We start from the raw sequence: 8,240 nt of genomic DNA on the forward strand, positions 1-8,240 counted from the left end.
CTTTACAGTATTTATTTATTTTAGTTGCTATTTAAATTATTTGTCATATTTGCTCCTCATTCTTGAAACCCCGAATTTACAATCTCCATAACCAATAATAAGAACATACGTCCCTGCAGTTCCTTGAGAAGACGACCCGAGGTTTGAATACTTCGGTTAACAATTTATTTAGGGGTTTGTTACTTGTGACAACCAACACGTTTGTATGAAAGGACTTTTGAAAGTTTAGAAACTATACTTGCAACGAGGATTTATCCGCAATTTCTAGACCACGCAAAAGTTTCTCTCATCAAAATGGCGCCGTTGCCGGGGAACTGCTAACGTGTGCCTTATTATTGGTTATTGTAAATATTTTTCTTTTGCTTGTTTATTTATTTTTGTTTCTCCTTTTTATTTTTATTTGTTACTATGAACTCTCACCCCTTTCGCTTTGAGTTTGGTTCTAACTTTGTTGAAGGAAATAGAAGCCATAGCAGGAATATGCATCAAGGTCAGACCAATCAAGGATGGATGGAGCCAAGAGGATCTAATCAACCCTTAAGGCAACAACACCCTCCAAGATATCATGGACAACGACCATTCTACAATGCATACCCAGCTGATAGATATGGTGGACAACCTTGTAACTACCAACAAGCCCCACCCCGTGTCTATAGACCATCCTCTCAACATAACCTCGAACCACCACACTCACAAGCTTCTCTTCACCATTCGCCACCGTATGATCCTTTCCTACCCCAGTTCCAATCCAATCACTCCCAAGCACCACCACTTCCCCATGTTTCATGTCCAAATCCATCACCCCGAGAATCAGAGATTCACCTCAAGGAAACAGTAAATAAACTTCAAACAACTATTCGACAACTGGAGCAAGCAGTAATTCAATTAGCTTCTAGACGTTCGAACATTCAAGGACCAACCACAGCCCCATGTGGACAATCTAACGAAGAGCGTAGCATGAAGAAATTACTAGAAACTCCAGTGGACAAGACAGAGAATGAATTCGTACTAGAACAAGTAGAAGGAGCTGTCATTACGCAAGAACAAGAGTTGGTTGAAGATCTAGGAGACGCTGAACCTCCATAGGAATTCAGAGCTGAAGAGAACTCCGTCAAGGACGTTACAGTTAATGCTAAGGAGGACAGTGCACAATCCCCAAGGCAAGTCGTTTATGAAGAACTAGACGGAATAACCCAGGACACAAATTCCCTTGATGATGATAGTCACAAGTCAAGTTCTCTTAGTGATGAACTTGCATCCGCAAGTGAATTCTCTGAGATCGAAAAATCCTCCCCAAATGAATACGAAGATGATGCAGAGGTAGATTTCTCTCAACCTCCAATCTATGACTCGAGTGATGAGGAAGACACAGAAGACTTTGACCAGGACACAGATGCATTTGAAGAACCTTGCAAAGAAGTGGAGGAATTCACAGAAGGGCACAAGGGAGTAGAACTTACAGAACCACCGGAAACACCTTTCCCAAGGCCATTACCACCCAATACAAGCTTCAAGTGGGTACAATCCTTAACCTTTAACTTTACTTTTTCACTTGAATACGGTTTGCTTGAAACAGATGGCCAGCTTAGAGCTCTCTGCGGCTTTAAGAGTAAGAGGAAAATGGCTCGTGCTCAGAGCTGGTGCACAAGGTTCAATAAGGTTCCACGCTTCAACTTGAAGTGCACAGATTGGTATCATATTCAATCGAATGGATCTCGAAAAATGTTTGATCACCATGGTGAGAATCTACTTTCTAAATCGCCCGGATGGAAAAATATAGATGAAGACGGAGGCGGATTTAAAAGCAAAGTTTGGGATCCTCGAATGGGGAGCCTAAAAATTTGAGTGAAGCTGCTCAGGAGCTTTACATGCCTAGTTTGGGACCCCGGAGGCTATTGGCATTCCAAGCATTGGTGGAGATTTTTAGATGAATTTAAGCATAAGCCGCCATAACAGGAAGCTCATCCAATGTCCAACTTAAGGACTTTAACTAAAAGTGCTAGGTGGGAAACAACCCACCATGGTATGATCGTTCTTTTTTTTATTTTTATTTAGTTTTATTTGTTTTCGAGTTTTATTTTATTTTATTATATTGAACCTGGAGTTTTTGCATAACATTCATATTAACACTGCATTCTGCATTTTTTTCAGATTTAAAAAAAAAAGAAAAAAAAAAGAAGAGATTTTCGCACAAGTGCGTTGTGAAGGAAAGAAAGTAAACAGAAAATCACGCGAAAGCGTGGCTGAGGGCGCGCTAATGGCACAAATTGATCCACGCGACCGCGTCGCCGATGCGGCCGCGTCACCCACGCGGCCGCGTGACCTGAAATCGGCGTAAAAAGGGTGCATGGCCGAAAATTATGCTGGAATGGGGCTAGACTCGTGCTGGAAGCCCAAACCCTCCCACGCGTTCGCGTCGTTTTCAAAAGATGGCCAGTCACGCGATCGCGTCAACCACGCGACCGCGTCACCCATATTTTTGGCAAAAAGAGTTTCGAACAAAGAGTTGCGCGACCGCGAAGCTGCACTCGCGCCAGTCGCACAAAACAGGCCACGCGTCCGCGTCACCTGACCTTATCGCGAACCACGCGATCGCGTCACTCACGCGTCCGCGTCACAAGCGGCGCATAGAATATCCAGATCAGCCAATTTTCTTATCTTTTCTTCTCTAACCTTATTTTTCTTATCTTTTCTTATTTCTTTCTTCTTCCTTTCTTATTTTCTTTCACCTCCATTCTATTTTATTTAATTTATTTACATATTTTTATTCATTGCATTTTAAATTTGTGCATATTTTTATTTTCTTTTCTAAATTTTTTATTTTTCTATTGGTGTTAAAAATTTTTTATTCAACTGTTGCATCTTTTCTTGAATTTATTTTGGTAACTTGTTTTACACTGTGGGATGATATTAATTATCTGCCAATGCCAATCTTTTATGATACTTGCACTCCATTTGCATTGACATGAGCTTGTATTGATACTTCTATTACCCACACTCCTCCCCTATGTTACAATTTTATACCACTGGCATGCCAGGGCTTCTATTGTTTTCTCACGTACATGTTGAAGATTCCATGTAAATGAGACCATTATCATTTGGCTTAACCCACCCATACTTCATTTATTTTCTTATCTTTATTACTGGGTTACTTTTTCTTCCCTTTTTCTTTCAGGATGGCCACCCGAAAGGGAATCGGAAGACGTTTGAATGGGGAGACAGACAAGTCCATGTGCAAAATCTTGAAGAAAAGCATCAGTTGAAGCAACTCGTCCACCTGCACATCTCAGCATGCACCGAGGACGGTGTAATCTTTAAGTGTGGGGAGGTCGATACCAAACTCCACGGGTTAGTTATTTCCTGACTCAACACCAAAATTTTTATTTTATTTGTTTGTTCATTGTTGCATTTGCATGTTTGATTGCATATTTGTTTAATTTTGTGCATATTTTACCACTTGGTTGAAGTAATATTTTCTTTTTCAAGAAACCTTTTAGAGCATTTCACTAATTTGAATAAAATTTAATATTACACTTGTTTGAAGAGATATTATACTGGAACATGGTTTAGAGCTCGAACATACAAAACCAGTGAGATTTTTGATCATTGTGCATTAAATTTATGTTGATTGTTAGATGAAGAGCAAGCCTTAGAAAGCAAGGTTAGTGGATAATTGAGAGAATCGAACCTTAAACACTTGAGTGATTAGAGTGTATACATTACCAGTGAGGTTCGATGCTCAATCCCTTGTTCCCTGCTTTCATGAGCTATCTTCTTACAAGTTTACTTGTACTTTATTTTGTATGATTTGAATTAGTAGAATCTGATTTATATTTGTCTTGGAGAACTTATTTTACTTTTAACCAAGTAGGTAGAAACATTCTGCATATAGTTGCATTCATACAGATAGGTTGCATTTCATACATTCTACCATTCCCCTTCACCTTTATAGTTTCTCTTGAGCTTAGCATGAGGACATGCTAATGTTTAAGTGTGGGGAGGTTGATAAACCACTATTTTATGGTTTATCTTGTGCTCAATTAAGTGGATTTTATCAACTCTTTACCCACTTATTCATACTATTTGCATGGTTTTACAACTCCTTCCTGATTTTGTGCTATGATTAAAAATATGCTTCTTTGATCTTATATTTGCTTACTATTAATCCTCTCTTATTACCATTAGATGCATTGATATGTGTGTTAAGTGCTTTCAGAGATTATAGGGCAGGAATGGCTTGGAGGATGGAAAAGAAGCATGCAAAAGTGGAAGGAGTACAAGAAGTTGAAGAAACTGCAAAGCTGTCAATCTGACCTCTTCGCATTCAAACAGTCATAACTTGAGCTACAGAGGTCCAAACGATGCGGTTCCAGTTGCGTTGGAAAGCTAACATCCGGGGCTTCGATTTGATATATAATATGCCATAGTTGCCCTGATGCCAGGCGACGCGATTGCATGCTCCATGCGGACACGTTGCAGTGACGAAAATTTAGCATGTTGAATTCGCAACCAACGAATTTTGGGTTGTTTCTGACCCAGTTCTCCGCCCAGAAAATACAGATTAGAGGCTATAAAGTGAAGGAATGCCTCCATTCATAATCAAGCTTTCATATTCACAATTTTAGGATTTAGATGTAGTTTTTAGAGAGAGAGGTTCTCTCCTCTCTCTTAGGATTAGGATTTAGGATTTCTCTTAGTTTTAGGAGCGACTCTCAATCACAGGTTCTTTATTTTTATTTATTTTTCCAATTTAATTTATGAACTTTTCCATGTTATGATTTGAATATTTTATTTAATATAATTTGAGGTATTTCAGACTTATGATTGCTCTCTTTAATTTATTAATGCTCTGTGTTTATCCAAGTTATTTTCATTCAAGTAGACTTTCTTCCCTTTTGGCTTTGGTTGAATCATTGGAAACACTTGAGTTATCAAACTCATTGTTGATTGAAAATTGGAATTCTTCAAGAATTAATTCGAGTTCCAATAACTCTAGCCTTTCCCAAGGAAAGACTAGGACCTGAGGAATAAAAATTAATTCATCTACTTAACTTACCTTCATAGTTAGAGATCAACAAAGTGGGAGAAAAATCCAATTCTCATTACAATTGATAAGGATAACCAGGATAGGACTTTCTGTTTTCATACCTTGCCAAGAATTTATTTTATAGTTATTTATTTATTTTATTCTTCTTATGCAACATACTGCTCCCTAATTTTTAAAACCCCTAATTTTCAAACTCATAACCAATAATAAGAACATACCTCCCTGCAATTCCTTGAGAAGACGACCCGAGGTTTAAATACTCGGTTATCAATTTTAAAAGGGTTTGTTACTTGTGACAACCAAAACGTTTGTATGAAAGGACTTTTGAAGGTTTAGAAACTATACTTGCAACGAGGATTTATCCGCAAATTTCTAGGCCACGCAAAAGTTCTCTCATCAATAAGCAGTGGGGCGTATGATGAAACATTGGAGGCAAAAAAGAAGGCGTTGGTGACTTGCTGTGACAGATGGCATGTCAGAAAAGAGATGCACTAGAAACAGATGTCATGATCTCAGCATGCGAAGGATATTGACAAAAACACCAAATAGCTTCTTCAAGGAGGAGGAGTAATAGGATTCATGCTCTGGTAATTAATGGAAGATTGGTTAGAAATTATGCTAGAATAAAGATTGCTATCAGAGAGTCTTATAAGCAATTGTATCATCAAGAGGAGTCTCCTAGGGTTTCAGGGATGAAATGGTGGCTATGATATCTGAAGAAGATTCTGTGGCATTCGAGGTATTGCCGTCAGTTGAAGAGATTATTGAGGCAGTGTGGGACTGTGAATCATCTAAAGCACTAGGAAGTAATGGGTACAACATAAACTTTATTAAGAAATACTGGGATGAGATTGGGACTGAGTTTATGGGAGCTGTGATTGCTTTCTTTCAAACATTTAGGCTACCTAAAGACTCTAATATCACATGAGATGCGTTGACACCCAAGTTCATTGGGGCCAAGAAAATCAAAGACTTTCATCCGATTAGTATGGTTGGATGTGTATATAAGGTGATTTTGAAGGTGCTAGTTAGGAGGATGAGAACAGTGATGTCAGGACTTGTTGAGGAGATTCAAAGTGCGTTTGTCAGGGGTCGTAAAATATATGATGGGGCATTTATAGTGTGTGAAACTGTGCATTGGCTTAGATTAAAGAAAAAGGAAGCAGCAATAATCAAGCTAGATTTTCAAAAGGCATATGATAGAGTCAAGTGGAGTTTTGTGGACATCGTTTTGCAGAAAATGGGGTTTGGGCAAAGATGGAGGGAGTGGATTATGGAGTGTGTCGGCACAACTTCTATGTCGGTATTGATAAATGGTTCACCAACAAAGCCGTTTATGATGAAAAGAGGTTTGAGACAAGGTGTCCTCTATCTCCTTTTTTGTTTGTACTTGTTGTTGATGTTTTACATAGAATGGTCGGAGAGGCAGTTAGAAACAGGCGTATATCCCCTTTATTGATTGGGAGAGACAAGATAGAATTGTTGCACCTTCTGTTCGCAGATGGCACTATGTTGTTTTGTCTCCCAGAGAAGGAGTCTATTAAGAACTACAAGACACTTTTATGTTGCTTTGAGTTGATGTCGGGGATAAGTATCAATTTTGATAAATCTAGTTTGATCCCAATCAATTGTGACCAACAGTGAGTGCGACATATGTGTAGCTTGTTGGAGTGCAAGGAAGCTACTCTTCCAGTCAGATACCTTGGAATTCCTCAAGGAGCTAACCCGAAATTGGTTAAAACTTGGAAGCCAATAACAGACAAATTGGAGGAGAAACTCAGCTTATGGAAGTCGAAGGTGCTCAACAAAGTGAAAAAATTGGTACTTATCAAAACTGTTCTAAATAGTTTGCCAGTATATTATTTAATCTTATATAAGATGGCGAAGGCTGTTGCTGAGAAATTGATTTCATTACAAAGAAAATTTTTGTGGAGTAAAGAGGATGGAAAGAATGGCATGGCTTTGGTTAGATGGAAAGTGGTTCAGGCTCCGAAAAATCTAGGTGGTTTAGGAGTCGGAGATGCGATAGTCCGTAATACAACACTTTTGTTTAAATGGTGGTAGAGGTTTTCAAAAGAGGAATGTCCGTTGTGAAAAAATGTGGTATGCTCTTGTAATAATCTCAATCCTAACGAGTTACTATCCACCCAGGCATTACTTACTAGAGGAGGTCCATAGAAGGATGTCTGTCAGCTACAGATTAAGGAGCAACATGAAAGAGACAAGATGATAAGTGGGTTGTCCATGAAAGTTGGTGATGGTAGAAGAACTCAATTTTGGGAGGATGTATGGCTATATTGTGGTCATCTGAAGGATAGGTTTTCAAGGTTGTTCTCGGTTTCAATCCAAACAGAATCTGCCATAGGGGTCTGTGGGTTCTGGGATGGGTTAGAGTGGATTTGGAACTTCCAATGGAGATGTGAGCTATTCCAATGAAAATTGGAACTTGTGAATCATTTACATGACACGTTGAGGCTGGTCAAATTGTAGGAGGAAACACTCCAAGAGGACGTAACAAGTTATAGTTTCACCAAAACTATTTGGAAAAGCTTAGTTCCTCCAAGAGAGGAGTTGTTTGTTTAGTTTGACTTGATAGGCAAGATGACTACAAAAGAAAGATTATGTCAGCTTGGGATAGTTAATCATGAGGATAATGTTTGTGCTCTATGTAATAAGAATGTTAAAATGTTCATCACTTATTTCTTGGATGTGAATTTACTTGGCAAGTGTGGTGTGCATGGCTATCTCATTTTGACAAGAAATGGTCCTTTGCCGATACTGTGAAAGAATATTTTTAAAGCTGGACAGGTGCAACTGTTAGAAAGGAGGAGTGCAAAAAATGGTTCATTTGTTTCTTTGTGATAGTTTGGAACGTTTAGATGGAAAGGATAGGAGGCTATTTTCGAATAAAAAAAAAGGTGTAGAAGATATCATTAACATGTCTTTTCTTAGTTACCAGGAGTAAAGGTGTGAAGATCTCTTTTGTTGTTGATGACAATGCTAAAGATGACAACGAAATATATTTTTTGCTTTGTAAATTGCTAAGTGGTTACCGTTAGTGTTGATTTGCTTTTGTTTCTTTGTTTCTTCGTTCTAATTTTGTGTTGAATTCTTTTGTTTTTTTTTTTAAAAAGAAATAAGACAATTAAAAAAGAAAAAAAATATAATATACTTTTTTTCTTCTATATGTAGG

This window comes from Arachis ipaensis, chromosome B04 (genome assembly GCF_000816755.2).
Source record: "Arachis ipaensis cultivar K30076 chromosome B04, Araip1.1, whole genome shotgun sequence".
Lineage (NCBI taxonomy): Eukaryota > Viridiplantae > Streptophyta > Magnoliopsida > Fabales > Fabaceae > Arachis > Arachis ipaensis.